A 15,437-nucleotide genomic window follows, 5' to 3' on the forward strand; every position below is an offset into this window, starting at 1 on the left:
TCTTCAATTTAATCACCAACTTATTCTTGCCGTCTCTCCTAACCCTATAAATACCTCTTCTCAATTCTTCAAATTTTCCACACCTTCTATTTCAAATCCCCAGACATTCCAAATATGGTCGCTTTCGAATCCACTCCACCACTAGCCCAACACTACACTAGAATAACACATGATCAAGCGCATCAAAAAATATCATGCGACCAAAATTTGCAAATCGATGACCGATGCCGGTGATTGACCTCACGGGTCTGATGGGCGACGACGAGAATGCTAGGGTCAAATGTGCGTCCCAAATCGCGGCCGCTTCGTCGGAATGGGGGTTCTTCCAAATAGTCAACCATGGGGTCAACCCCGACCTCATAAAACAAATGAGGAGAGAGCAAATCGAGCTTTTCAAGATTCCTTTCTCAAGAAAGTCAAGTTGTGGACTTCTCAACAACTCGTACCGTTGGGGGTCCCCCTCGGCCACCACCCCCGACAACTTCTCGTGGTCCGAGGCGTTCCACATCCCCCTAACCAAGATCTCTGACCAATCTTGCTACGGCGAGTTCACCTCTCTAAGGTATGTATTTATTTATATAAGCTAGTGTTAGTCCTGTTGGGACAACAGTTTAGATACCTACTTCCAACTTCTCTTCATTCTCTGATATGGGATGAGTTTGCAACCTAACAAATTCAAAGCCAGTCTTAGGCTTTGTACACGCCCCCACATTCTCACCCAAGTGTAGCATCTACGAGATAGATGTTGATCGCGTATTTTTTGTGCAGGGAAGTGCTGGTTGGATACGCGGCCGCAATGCAGAAACTGGCCAAACTACTAGCCGATGTGCTAATCAAGAATCTAGGCAAAAAATTGGGAGATTTTGAGGAGACGATCAAATGCGACGAGACCACGTGTTTTCTTCGATTGAACCGTTACCCGGCATGTCCATTATCCGCAGAAATATTCGGTTTGGTGCCACACACTGATGGTTTGGCGAATTTTTGATGGTGATGAATGCGGGAAAATGCAGATCACGACACAGAGATTTACGTGGTTCGATTTACTGAGGTAAATCTACGTCCACGGGAAGAAAAGAGGGTAGAGTTGTATTGCTTGATCTGTTTTCTACAGCTTACAATACAGACTTGCTATATGATCTTTTATGTATCTAGAGAGCTCCCTTTTCCTTCTGATCTAAGTTCTATTTATACATTGAACTAAGATCGTGGCTTGCATCACCACTAACTAGGTCGTGGCTTACATCACCACTAACTAGGTCGTGGCTTACATCACCACTAAGTATGTCGTGGATGTCGTGGATGTCGTGGAGGTCCTGCATGGGTCCACTATCTCTCAGTTCGGTCGAACTATCCTGCATGTGATCCTGCATGAGTTGACTATCTTCCAGTTCGGTCGAATACTGAGACCGAACTGCTGAACTATTGCCGAGCAGCTTTAGCCGATCTGAGAGTAGAGCTTGACTGGTCGGCTTTTACCGAGCTGTAGGCTGGGGCCGAACTCTTTGGTAATGCCGAACTGATACTCTTCCTTGGGCTTTGGGCTGATGGGCCGTCACTGCTGTTGGGCTTGTTTAGTCCGTACCCCATCACTACCCCCCCCGAAAAACGAAGTGAATCACTTCGGCGAAGCGAGTCACTTCGGCATTTTGATAAAGGTACGGGGGAGGCTGACGTCAGGGGACGTGCCTTGCGCGTGACTGCATTAAATGCGACAGTAAAATCCGGCCGTTGAATCCTAAAAAGGTGGGATTCGAAACGGTGCGATGATTTTGAAATCTTCTCCGAATCTGATAAATACGCCCTTTCTTCATCCTTTGAATACTTTTGCTATTGCTTCTTCTGCACTCTGTCTTTTTTGCGTAAAAATTTCCTTCCGCTTTCAAGAATTTCTTCAGAATTTCTTCAGATTTTGCAAAGAGTAAGAACCATGTCTTCTTCTTCTTCTTCTGAGTTAGGTAGCGGTAGGAAAGGGGGCAAGGGGTCTTCTAGCCGGAAAGAGTCCGGGGAGAAGACTGTAGAATACTTTCACAGCGTCTTGAGTAAGGACACCGTGATATCTCTACACGAAAAATATCTTCTTCCCGGGGGGAAGGCGGTGGTTCCCGACGATGATCATAGGGCTAACGACCCGCCGGAGGGTTATGCCACCGTTTACGAAGCCTGCTTAGAATGCGGGCTTCGTTTCCCTCTTCCCCCACCTTTTGTAGAGCTTCTTGATTTTTTTCAACTCCCTTTAGGTCAGGTGACTCCGAATTCTTGGAGGCACTTGTCGGCTTTTGCTGCCGAACTCCGTAGGCTAGATAAGGATCTGTCTCTGCGGGCAATCCTTAATTTTTTCCAGTTTAAAAGGAAGGGATCTTGGTTTTACTTGATCCCCTTACAGCCTTTTAGGGCCTTCTGCAAAACCAAGTGGCCGAAATGGCAAAACCGTTTCTTTTTTTATAATAGGACTTCGGCTCCGGGCTTTCCTTGGAGAGGGCCGAAGTCCGTGATTCCCCATCCTCGGTTAGAACCGTTGGCCGAGCTCGAGGGCGAGCTCAATAAGATTCCTATGATTAGGAAACAATACTCGGAAACTGAGCTCGTCAAGGGCGACCTCGTGTTCAATATCTCGTCTTCGGACGAAGAGACTGAGGGTGAGGATTTCTTTTTTATGCCTTACTGCTTTAGCGGCGAAAACTAACCTTGTTTCCTTGTTTTTCGGTAGTGAACATATTGAATAAGCTGAGCCGCAAATCTTCGGAGTCCAAGGAGCCGGAGAGGCCGAAAACCACCAGCTCGGCGTCTGATGCCGAGAGGACTCCGAAGAGGCAAAAAACCTCTTCGGATCCGAAGAAGCCGGAGTCGACTTCGGCAAGTAGGAAGGGGAAGACCCAGAAGCCCCCGAGAGCGCCAGAGAAAGACATGGTCTTGGCGCCTCCTTCGGAACATATCTGTGAGCCCTTTTTATGGCCCACGGACTTCGCCGAGGTGAATTCTCTTCTTGATTTTCTGGCCTTGCTTTTTTCCTGTATTTTTTGTGGCCCCTCTGTTGACTTTTTGCTTTTTCCATTTTCAGAGGAACGATATGCTCTCCAAGCTCGTCGCCGTTGAACTCTCCAAAGCGTCCAACGACTATGCTGAGATGCAGAGGAAGTTGGCGGCTGCTTGTCACCGGGCCGAGCAAGCTGAGGCAAACTTTGAGAAAGCCAGAGCTGCTAGGATTTCGGCCCAGGATGAAGCTCAGTTTGCCAAAAACCAGCTCGTCATCCAGCGAGAGCAGACGAAACGGAGGGATGCTGCCGCCGTGGTTGCCCAAGGGGAGGTTCTCCGTGCTTTCGCGGAGAAACTCTTTCTGAGCAACCAATTTTCAGCCTTTGTCGGTGATCTGCTGAAACTGATGACCGATAAAGCCGAGCAGGGTCCCGAAGTCATCCTGCCGCTGTACGGCCGAGAGATAGCAGCTCGGCTTCAGAGTCTGCCGGTGCTTGAGGAGCTTGCTTCGTCCTCGGTCCTGCTTTCTGCAGACCAAGTTCGTAGTTGCCGAGCTGACCGCGATGAGAACATGGAGGCTATCTTTGCCTCCATAGGGTCAGTTTCACCCGCTCCAATTTTCCATGGAGAGGGTGAGACCGAGCAGCATGAGCGGCAGACCGGCGATGAGCAGGCCGAGCAGGAGGCGCAGCAGATCGGCTACGGTGGCGCCGAGCAGGCTGGGGAGAGCAGGGAGGCCGAGGCTGAAGCTGAAGCAGACGAGAAGGAAGCTGAACCTCACCGAGAAGGCGGAGACGAAGCTAGCGGAGTATGATTTCGTCTCCCTTCTCTTAGTTTAGTTTCTTCCTTCTTGTAAAACGGCCTTGAAGCCCTTGTGTAGAAAAAATTTTTTCTTATGAATGAAAAAATTCTTCTTTCTGCTCTTGTGTCTTCGTATAGCCTTTCGTACTCTCTTTTACTCCTGTTGTGGTTTACTACCTGCTCAGTAATCTGAAATGCCGAACTGACATAGTTGCTCTATATTCTGAACTCTTAAGGAGCTGGAGGTACTTCACTGGAAGCGGCTGTACTCTTCGGCTTTAGACGAAGCTGAGAAAAGAGCCATAGCTGACCAGGTGAAGAATGACGAACTCTTGGCTCGTTCAGTGAAGCTGGAGGCCGACAATAAGGACTTAGAGTCCGAAAAGAAAGATCTGGAGGCCGAGCTGAATACCGCCGTCGCTGAGAGGACTGCGTCTGAGGATTTCATCTGCAGGCGCGGGGGAATGACCATCTCTGAAGTTCAGGAACGAGTTGACGAACTGTGGGAGGAATATCATGTACTCCGGAGGAACAATGCGCTGGAGAGCTCGGCTTGCCAACAAGTCGTGAAATCATTGCGGCGCTGGGCTTCTCGGTACGACATCATTCTTTCCCGGCGTCCCTCAATCGAGAGATTCCTTAGGCATTTCCCGTCAACAGATGGTCACACTCCAGCTCAAACCCCTGATTCACTTGCTCAAAACCTTACTCCAAGTCAGCAACGAACTCAGGAACAGCCGGAAACGTCAAGACGAGAACGGACTCAGGAGCAACCGGAAACGTCAAGACAAGGACGGACTGAAGTTCGTAGAGGAGCTGTGATTATGAGTGAACAAGATCAACAAATGCTTCGTGAAGAGACTCTTCGCCGCCGAGGTGCTAGAGCTTCTCGGGCTCAGGGAAGAGGCGGTAGGTCGATTAGAGCATCTCGTCGACCTGCTTATTCTTCAGCTGCCGAGAACGCCCGAACTCGGCTTCACGAGGATTTTGTGAATAGATGGCTCAACTTTAGCAACCAGGGACAGTAGAATAGTCCTTTGTAATGGCGTAACGCCTTCTCGTAGGGCAGCAGAATTGTATGCCGAACAAGTTTTAATAAATGAAATCTTCATTTCGCTTCTATCACTGCGTATTTACAGTTCAGCGAAAAAATTTCATCGTGCTCGTCCTCGGTCTTATGAAGTAGACTTCTTTGACCGGACTCGTCCTCGGTCTTATGAAATAGGCTTCTTTGACCGGACTCGTCTTTGGTCTTATGAAGTAAACTTCTTTGACTGGACTTGGTCCTCGGTCTTATGAAATAAACTTCTTTGACCGGACTCGTCTTTGGTCTTATGAAGTAAACTTCTTTGACCGGACTCGTCTTTGGTCTTATGAAGTAAATTTCTTTGACCGGACTAAGCTTGTGTCCTAATTTGGCGAGTTTTATCGCTTGGATCGGACTTTCCCTTGTCCTAATTCGGCGAGTTTTATCGCGTGGATCGGACTTTCCCTTTGTTGCAGTTCGTTTCAGACGAACTGCTTGTTTCTTAAGCCGAATTGTGGTCTTGTATCCTCCTTAGAAGCTTGGACTCACAATCGTTGGCTTATTGTTGCAGTTCGTTTCAGACGAACTGCTTGTTTTTTAAGCTGAATTGTGGTCTTGTATCCTCCTTAGAAGCTTGGACTCACAATCGTTGGCTTATTGTTGCAGTTCGTTTCAGACGAACTGCTTGTTTTTTAAGCTGAATTGTGGTCTTGTATCCTCCTTAGAAGCTTGGACTCACAATCGTTGGCTTATATATGTTCTAGAAAGGGGATCAGCCTTTGAAGAACAAGATACCTCAGTAACATTTGTAAGAGACGACACGCACATAGACAGACAAAACACATCTAGACAAGCAAGACGCACATAAACGAACGAGACGCACATAGACAAACAAAAAGCACATAGACAAAGTAAAAAAAACAAAGAAAACACATACCTCTAGGACCGAACTAGACACAAGACGGACTGACCGGACTGTCTCTTACAAATGGAACTTCTTGAGGTTGGAAATGTGCCATGTTCGGGGTACTTGTTCTCCTGACATGTGAGTCAATTTGTAAGACCCTTTGCCGAGGACTTCTGACACCCGATATGGTCCTTCCCATGTGGGTTCGAGCTTGCCCAGCTTTTCTGCTCGGCTTACTTCGTTGTTTCTCAAGACAAGATCTCCCACTTGAAATTGCAGCTTTTTCACCCTTTGGTTATAATACCGGGCTACTTGCTCCTTGTACTTGGCTGCTTTTATGCAGGACAATTCTCTTCTTTCTTCGGCCAGATCTAGTTCGGCTCTCAGTCCATCATCATTCATTTCTGAAGAGAAATTTAGAGTTCGGGGACTGGGTACGCCGATCTCAACCGGAATCACGGCTTCAGTGCCGTACACCAGACTGTACGGAGTTTCACCGTTGGATTTTTTGGGTGTAGTTCGGTAGGACCATAGGACTTGAGGGAGATTTTCTACCCATTGTCCTTTGGCTTGTTCTAACCGAGCTTTTAACCCTTTCACCAATATACGGTTTGTTACCTCCGTTTGTCCGTTTGCTTGTGGGTGGGAGACCGAAGTGAACCGCTGTTGAATATTCAGCTCTTGGCACCAATTCTTGAATGTCTTGTCGGTGAACTGAGTCCCGTTATCCGAAATGAGGATGTGGGGTAAGCCAAATCGGCACACTATGTTCTTCCAGACGAAATCCAATGCCTTCGAGCTCGTTATCGTAGCTAATGGTTCAGCTTCTACCCACTTTGTAAAGTAATCCACGGCAACGATAAGGAATTTCATTTGCCGAGGAGCTTGTGGTAGTGGTCCCACTATGTCTATGCCCCATTGCATAAAAGGCCAAGGGCTTTGCATAGCATATAGATCGGTCTGCGGCATCTTTGGGATATTTGCATGGATTTGGCACTTCGTGCATGTCTTGACGAGCTGCACTGCGTCTTGTACCAAAGTTGGCCAATAATACCCCCATCTCAGAACTTTTTTAGCCAAAGCTCTAGCTCCGATGTGGCTACCGCAAGATCCTTCATGAACTTCTCTAAGGATGTAGTCTGTCTCTTCTGGCCCTACACATCGCAATAACGGCTGAAGGTAGGACTTTCTGTATAGGACTCCTCCATGAAGTTCGTACCGAAGGGCTCGGCATGTGATTTTCCGAGCTTCTCTCTTATCCTCGGGCAGTTGTCCTTGATCTAGATACTGTAAGATCGGCGTCATCCAGTTCGGCGAGCTGGCTACTGAAAGTACCTCAGCTTCATCAATGCTTCTGTGCATCAATTCCTCCACCTTTGAACTTGGATATGAGGCTAACTTACTTAAAATATCTGCTCGGCTGTTTTCCGCTCTGGGAATGCGGATTATCCGAAAATAAGAGAAACTTCGGCTAATGCTTTGCGCTTTGTCCCAATATTTCCTCATCCTCTCATCACGGGCTTCACTTGTACCCAACATGTGATTCACTACGACTTGTGAATCACAATGGATTTTGAGAGACTTGATAAATAGACTTTGCGCTAGCTTGAGTCCGGCAAGGAGAGCTTCGTATTCGGCTTCATTATTAGTAGTTGGGAAAAAGAACCGAAGTGAGTAAGTTACCTCGTGTCCGTCGGGAGCGATAAGTAAGATACCAGCTCCACTTCCCGTTTTATTCGAAGCTCCATCTACGAATCCGCTCCAGCAGTCCGGTGGCTCTAGTTCGGATTCCAGGGGCTGTGCTAATTCGGCATTGGTAGAATTTTTCTGTTCGGCAATGACAGGGATTGCTTGATCGAACTTTGCTTCTGCAAGAAAATCTGCCAAGGCTTGTCCCTTGATGGCTTTCCGAGGTAGGTATTCGATTGAGTGTTCTCCCAACTCTATGGCCCATTTGGCGATTCTGCCTGATGCTTCTGGCTTGGTCAAAACTTGCCGAAGTGGAAGATCGGTTAAGACGCATACCTTGTGAGCATAGAAATATGGCCGCAGTCTCCTTGCTGCATTTACTAATGCCAGAGCAATTTTTTCCAGAGGTTGATACCTTGTTTCTGGACCTCTTAATGCTCGGCTTGTAAAGTAGATGGGAAGCTGCTTTAGGCCTTCTTCTCGTACAAGCACCGCGCTAATGGTCTGATCCGATGCCGCTAAGTATAAGAATATCACTTCAGCATCTGTTGGAGCAGAGAGAATAGGAAGCTCGGCTAAATAACTTTTGAGCTCGTCAAAAGCCTTTTTCTGCTCGACTCCCCACTCAAACTTTGGTGCCTTCTTTAACACTTTGAAGAATGGCTTTTGCTTTTCGGCTGCTTGGGAAAGGAATCTATTCAGTGCGGCTAGACATCCAGTTAGCCTTTGCACATCATGTATGGACTTCGGCATTGCCATGTTCTGAACAACTTGAACTTTAAGCGGATTTGCCTTGAGTCCTTCCTTTGAAACCCAACAACCTAGAAACTTTCCCGAATCTACCAAAAAGGTACATTTTTGGGGATTGAGTTTGAGGTTGGCTTTTCGGAGCACGTCGAGAGTGGACTTGAGATTGTCTTCGTACTCCGAAGTGCTTCTGCTTTTAACGACTATGTCGTCAACATACACTTCAACCTCCTTTCCGATCAAATGCCGAAAAAGCTTATCTACCATCCTTTGATATGTGGCTCCGGCATTCTTTAAACCGAACGGCATCTTTTTATAAGCAAAGATGCCGAAGTCAGTAATGAAAGCCGTTTTTGGAGCATCATTCTCATCCATTAAGACTTGGTGGTAGCCTTTGTATAAATCAAGAAAACAGAAAATTTCGAAGCCGATCAAAGCTTCTACTTTTTTATCTATGTTCGGAAGGGGATAGCAATCTTTAGGACAGTGCTTGTTTAGATCGGTAAAATCTATGCACATCCGCCATCCTCCTTCTTTTTTCTTGATCATCACCGGATTGGCCACCCAAGAGGGATATTTCACCTCGAATAATACATCCGCTTTCAGTAATTGGCGGACTTCGTCATGGATGACTTGATTTCTTTCTGCCGCAAAGAATCTTTGCTTCTGTTTTATAGGCCGGACTGATGGATCAATATTTAACCGATGAGTGATTACCTCAGAGGGCACTCCGGTCATGTCCAATGGAGACCATGCAAAGACATCTTTATACTCCTTGAGGAGCTGGATGGTCTTTTCCCGGAGTAGAGGCGTTCCCGCGAAACCGATCTTGACCGTTCTGGATGGATCATCTTCGTATAACTGAACGGTCGTTGAGTTCGGCTCTGGTGTGACGTCGGTCATTTCGCTTGCCTCTGACTCCGGCTGCTGTGATTGCTATGCTTGATGATGCCGATCTGATTGCTCGGCGCTTTTAAGCGCAATCTGCAGACACTCTTTTGCTCTCTTTTGATCACCTCGGATGACCGCTATCCCCCCTTTAGTGGGGAGCTTGATGGTGAGATGATAAGTAGAGCAAACGGCCCGAACTGCGTTGAGCCAGTCTCTTCCCAGGATGATGTTGTACGGAGACCGAGCTTTTACTACAAAGAACTCGATCATCGTACTAGAACTGGTAGGCGCTTTTCCCACTGTGATCGGAAGGCTGATAATACCTTCAGGGCGGGTGTCCTCCTGGGCGAAACTTTTCAGAGGAAGTGGTGCCGGACTAAGCCGAGCTGGATCCACTTCTAGTTTATCGAAACATTCTTTAAAAAGAATGCTGACTGACGCTCCTGTATCCACAAACACTCTGTGGATTAGTTTGTTTGCCACTCCGGCTTGGATGACAATAGCGTCTTGATGAGGAGAGATGGCCGGGACGGGATCTGCATCTGAAAATGTAATCACTTCGTCCTGCTTCAGCCTTTTATGCGTTGGCTCCTCTCGATTGAAGCCTCTGCGCTCTGACTTCAGGGACGATTTAGTCTTCCCGGCAGGGAGAGCATCAATAGTCAGGATTACTCCATCATATTGCTGCTCGTCATCGTCTTCGGGATCCTGTTGCCTTTTCGGATCCTGAGGAGCGCAGTTCGCACCTCTCTGCTTTTTGTTCTTTTTCGGCTGCTTGCTTTGGTATTTTTTTAATGTCCCTGCTTTCACAAGAGCATCAATACCTGCAGCCAAATGTCGGCACTCCTCGGTATCGTGACCGTGGTCTTGATGGAAGGAGCAATATTGATCCTGAGGTCGACGCGCGGCCGATTTCGTCATCCGCTTTGGTTTTTCGAACATATCGGAATGCAGTTCGAAAATTTCCGCTCTTGACTTGTTCAATGGTACGAACTGAGCGGGCGGCTTCTCAGGATTGAGACGTGGCCCCAATCGGTCTTGCACCGGAGTCCTTTGAATCCTTTCAAAAGGAGTTCGGCGAGGATGTCCCTGATCGCCAAAAGGAGTTCGGCGAGGATGTCCCTGATCGCTATGATCGGGCTTCCTCCTGTCTCCTCGGGATGAGCTGTCTAAAGACCGTTTGCGACGGTCTGCCTCATCGGCACGGGAGAACTGGTCCGCAATGTCCCACATCTCTTGAGCTGTTTGCGGACTGCATTCCACGAGCTTTCTGTAGAGAGCTCCGGGCAGGATTCCATTTTGGAATGCCGAAATGACAAGTAGATCGTTGAGATCATCTACTTGTAGGCATTCCTTGTGGAATCTCGTCATGAAGTCGCTGATCTTTTCGTCGCGACCTTGACGTATAGAAAGCAGCTGAGCCGAAGTGATCCGGGCTTCCGCTTTCTGAAAGAACCTCCTGTGGAAAGCATCCATTAGATCTCGGTAAGATCTAATGCTGCCTTGGGGGAGGCTATCGAACCACCTTCTCGCGTTCCCGATAAGCAGCTCGGGGAACAGCTTGCACATATGGACCTCATTGAGACCCTGGTTCGCCATATTATACTGATAGCGTCCCAGGAAGTCATGAGGATCCACCAACCCGTCATAAGTCATCGACGGAGTTCGGTAGTTCTGTGGAAGGGGAGTTCGGGTGATATCGTCCGAGAACGGAGTCTTCAATGCTCCGTACATGGCGAACCCGGCATCTCTTCGGTGTGGAGGAGATGGAGATCTCCTGTGATTCCGGTACCGAGGAGGAATAGGAACATGTCGGGGTTGAGGATTCTTCTTCCTGGAAGACACGGCACTACTGCGGTAGTGACTTTCATGTCTGGATGAGGAAGGAGAATCCACCGTTTTCGTCTTCGGTTCTTGGCTCTTTTGCAGGAAGGCTAAGAACTCATCCTGCTTCTCAGCCAAGAACAGCTTGACAGCCTCATTCAAATCAGGCTGCTGGGAAGACTCGGTGTGTGGACCTTTTGAGCGGCTTGTTCCTTCATCGTGAAAACTGGAAGTAGATGTCTCCCGAGGCTGTTTTCCGGACCTGCGGGCTGGACTAGCTTCCTCATGGTTTTCACGAACGGTATTACGGGTAGTATGTGATCTGGTATGCATTTTTTTTTTTTTTTTTTTTGGGGTGGAAAAAGGGTCAAAAATTCGCTTTATCACAAATTTGGTTCTCTGTTTCCCACAGACGGCGCCAGTGATGGTTTGGCGAATTTTTGATGGTGATGAATGCGGGAAAATGCAGATCACGACACAGAGATTTACGTGGTTCGATTTACTGAGGTAAATCTACGTCCACGGGAAGAAAAGAGGGTAGAGTTGTATTGCTTGATCTGTTTTCTACAGCTTACAATACAGACTTGCTATATGATCTTTTATGTATCTAGAGAGCTCCCTTTTCCTTCTGATCTAAGTTCTATTTATACATTGAACTAAGATCGTGGCTTGCATCACCACTAACTAGGTCGTGGCTTACATCACCACTAACTAGGTCGTGGCTTACATCACCACTAAGTATGTCGTGGATGTCGTGGATGTCGTGGAGGTCCTGCATGGGTCCACTATCTCTCAGTTCGGTCGAACTATCCTGCATGTGATCCTGCATGAGTTGACTATCTTCCAGTTCGGTCGAATACTGAGACCGAACTGCTGAACTATTGCCGAGCAGCTTTAGCCGATCTGAGAGTAGAGCTTGACTGGTCGGCTTTTACCGAGCTGTAGGCTGGGGCCGAACTCTTTGGTAATGCCGAACTGATACTCTTCCTTGGGCTTTGGGCTGATGGGCCGTCACTGCTGTTGGGCTTGTTTAGTCCGTACCCCATCACACACAGATAGTGATTTCCTCACAATATTCCATCAAGATGAAGTTGGAGGGCTTCAACTCATCAAAGACTCCAAATGGGTTGCTTGCTGTCAAACCCAACAAAGATGCACTCATTGTCAACATTGGTGATCTTTTTCAGGTAACAATAATTAATCAACATACTATTTTATTTCATCTCACAACCGTAATTTGAGTATTTTAAAATTTGGTCGTTTTTAGTTTGCTAATTATAGAGGTGATCTTGTCGGGTTTGATAGAAATCCGTGGGTTCCATCCTAAAACCAATTGGTGATAGGAGGAGAGGCCCATGAGACTTATATAGTGGATTAAGCTCTGTGTACACCGATGTGGGATATTTTTTTTATGTTCATTTTATGTTTCAATTGCCAACACCCTCCCTCAAACCCTTCAAGGTGAATCTTGGAGGGGTTGGACTTTTTTTATGATCGATTGGACAATCGGCCCAATTTTTTTCCGATCAGTTGGACCACTGGCCCAAATTTTAAGCCCAGTTATACTGCTGGGTCAGTCATTTTTTCGGTTTCAGCCCAGTTATACTGCTGGGTCAGTCAATTTTAGCCCACAATTGGTGACCCGCTCTGATACCATGATAGAAATCCGTGGGTTCCATCCTAAAACCAATTGGTGATAGGAGGAGAGGCCCATGAGACTTATATAGTGGATTAAGCTCTGTGTACATCGATGTGAGATATTTTTTTTATGTTCATTTTATGTTTCAATTGCCAACCGGGTTCATAAAAGTGACAAATAAATAAATAAAATTATACGTTGTGAAAATGAAAAAAGGGGTTTGATTCCCTCCCCTAACTCATGACAGCAACATAATTTATTTGACATGATTCCATTCTATAATTTCATGAAGCTACTAAAAAGCTAAGATTTGTCCTATATTGTTTAAATATACGTGTCAATCACATCTTTGGCGCCTATAAAAAAAATACTTTTATTAGCTATTCAATGTCACATGACAATAAATTGCAAATTATTCATACTTCCAAAATGATGCATGGAAGTTGCAACTAACATTCTGTCCCTCAATGATCTCATTCTCCATCAATTTTAAATTAAATAATATAATCCCTTAGAGGAGTAGCTAGGTGCATATTTATATTCCTTTGGGCTTGAATGAACTGAATTTGTCACTTTGTACATGTCGATTAGTGGTGTAGTCAAACACGTTTGTTGACAGTTAGAATCAATGCTTGATTAGTTTAATACTACATACATTATTGTTTTGGAATGTTGATTAAAGCAAGTACTCCCTCCATCCCGCACTACTCGCACCTTTCCTTTTGGGCACGGAGATTAAGGAATAAATGATAGACAAAGTCAACAATTACGGCTGTAGGTATAAATTGTTACTAAAAATGGAAAGAGTGCAAATAACTTGGGACGCCTATAAATTGTGGACTTCTCAACAACTCGTACCGTTGACGGTTAGAATCAATGCTTGATTAATTTAATACTACATTCATTATTGTTTTGGAATGTTGATTAAAGCAAGTATTAATTAATTGTGCAGGCTTGGAGTAACAATTTGTATAAGAGTGTGGAGCATAAAGTGATGGCTAATCCTAACGTAGAGAGATTCTCAGTGGCCTACTTTCTTTGCCCTTCTTATGAGTCTATGATCAAGAGTTGCAAACAGCCATCTCTTTATACTAATTTCACCTTTGCAGAGTATAGAGTCAAAGTGCAGGAAGATGCCAGATTATTTGGTCGAAAATCGGCCTATCTAGGTTTCTACCATCATAATTATTCATACATTAATATATATAAGTCAAATAAATGCATCATTGTTTAGAAAGGGAATAAGAGTATACCACCTTTTGTGTTTAATTAGTAAAAAACTAGGAGTATATATTTTCCTATATATTGTGTTTCTGATAATTAAATGTAAGAAGACTATTGTTTGAAGAGATAATACCCATATTATTACTAGCTAGCTATTTCCAAAACTTGCTCTTACGTGACTTGGAACAATTATAAAATGCTTAAAGCGGAATATGTATGGTAAGTCAAAATATAATCGAGTCTGGTTTTTGAGATTATAATTATTTAAATAAAATAATATATATGTGCGGAATGTCTATGCATGTTCCCTGGTCATTTTATTATTATATGCACAAAACAATTTTGCTTTTACATTGATTTCATAATTTTCATTAAGCCTAAAAGGAACTTGGGCTTCAATCCTAAAAAGAGAAGAGTTTAACAACCCTGAAATTGATGGATATATTGCAGCAAGCTGGGCTTAGTCCTAGAAAGTAGCCCAATTCAACATTTTAGGACAAATTTAAAACTTGGGCTTAGATCCGATGAAACATAGAATATGTGTATGGTATCTTAATCGTTGCTAGTATTTGCTAAAATGATCAAATTGCGTGTGGTATAATATTCAGTATTTTACAGGCTCTTGATCATATAGTGTATACTTATAGCCAAATTTTATTAATACCTAATTTATGTAATTCCTTGATGAGATAAAAACTTTACGTACAAAACATGGGCTTAGGGATGATCTTAAAGTCATCAAATTCGATTTTTGCATTCATAAAGAGAAAATTGGTAGAGTTTGGCCTTATCAATATGATAGATTAATAATTTTAATATACACGCATATTCGGAGACTTTGACTGAAGATAAAGTTGAGGACGTGGTGGATTATGATATGCTGCCCAAGGTTACAGTTGCAACTAAGATTAGGTAGCTTTTTAGCTATCTTAATTTTTGCTACTCAATATTCTACTCAAATAATATCCAGTAAGACTAATTTGTGTAAACGAATTTTCCGTTGGTTTGGAATGACTGGAATTACAAGAGATAAACTATACCGGGCATAATACAATCCAAGAAGAAAGAACTAAAACTGAAAATTACAATGAAATCGAAACTGTAAACTGGAAATAAAACGTAGCCAAGTCGAGGAGGCCTCTTTCCGCAAGACGAGATATGCCCCGGAAGTGCTCTCGGTTTGGCGTGTCGTCCCCAAAGATAAAACGACTACGTCTTTGGTGAAGTAGCACCGCAATCAACAGAGATCCGGCAAACTGGATGGAGGAGAGGGCAGAGCTTTCGACAGAAAAACAATGCAGGAGAGGGAGAGAGCTTATGATGCTATATGCTTTGTGATGTTGTGTTATATTTTCCTAATGCAAGGAATGACTAGCCTATTTATAGGCTTGGTCCACTGCAGGGTCAACTCAGCCTTGATGACTGTCATCATGGCGGGCCTGTAACCGTCGGCTGTTACGAGTTTGAAAGCCGGAGTGGTCGACGTTGAATCTAGACGCTGTACACACCCTAGTTCAACCGCCACATGTGGACTTCGTGAAACGACTTGATCAAGACACTGATCAAGCCATCGCTCAAGGCGCAGCAGGCCGAGTTGATCAGGCTGAGCCATCGCTCAAGGCACAGCATGTCGAGTTGATCAGGCTGCTGCCCAAAACTGAGGTGGTCCAAAACATTAAGTCTGGGTCCAAAGAACCAAGACCAAAGACCAC

The 15,437-nt window shown here is 45.2% G+C and overlaps 1 pseudogene; it reads left to right on the forward strand.

The window, feature by feature from the left end:
- Positions 1–224: 224 nt before the first annotated feature.
- LOC121770187 lies at positions 225–13,686 on the forward strand (annotated as a pseudogene).
- Positions 13,687–15,437: the final 1,751 nt, after the last annotated feature.

Source organism: Salvia splendens, chromosome 16 (genome assembly GCF_004379255.2).
Source record: "Salvia splendens isolate huo1 chromosome 16, SspV2, whole genome shotgun sequence".
Taxonomy (NCBI): Eukaryota; Viridiplantae; Streptophyta; class Magnoliopsida; order Lamiales; family Lamiaceae; genus Salvia; species Salvia splendens.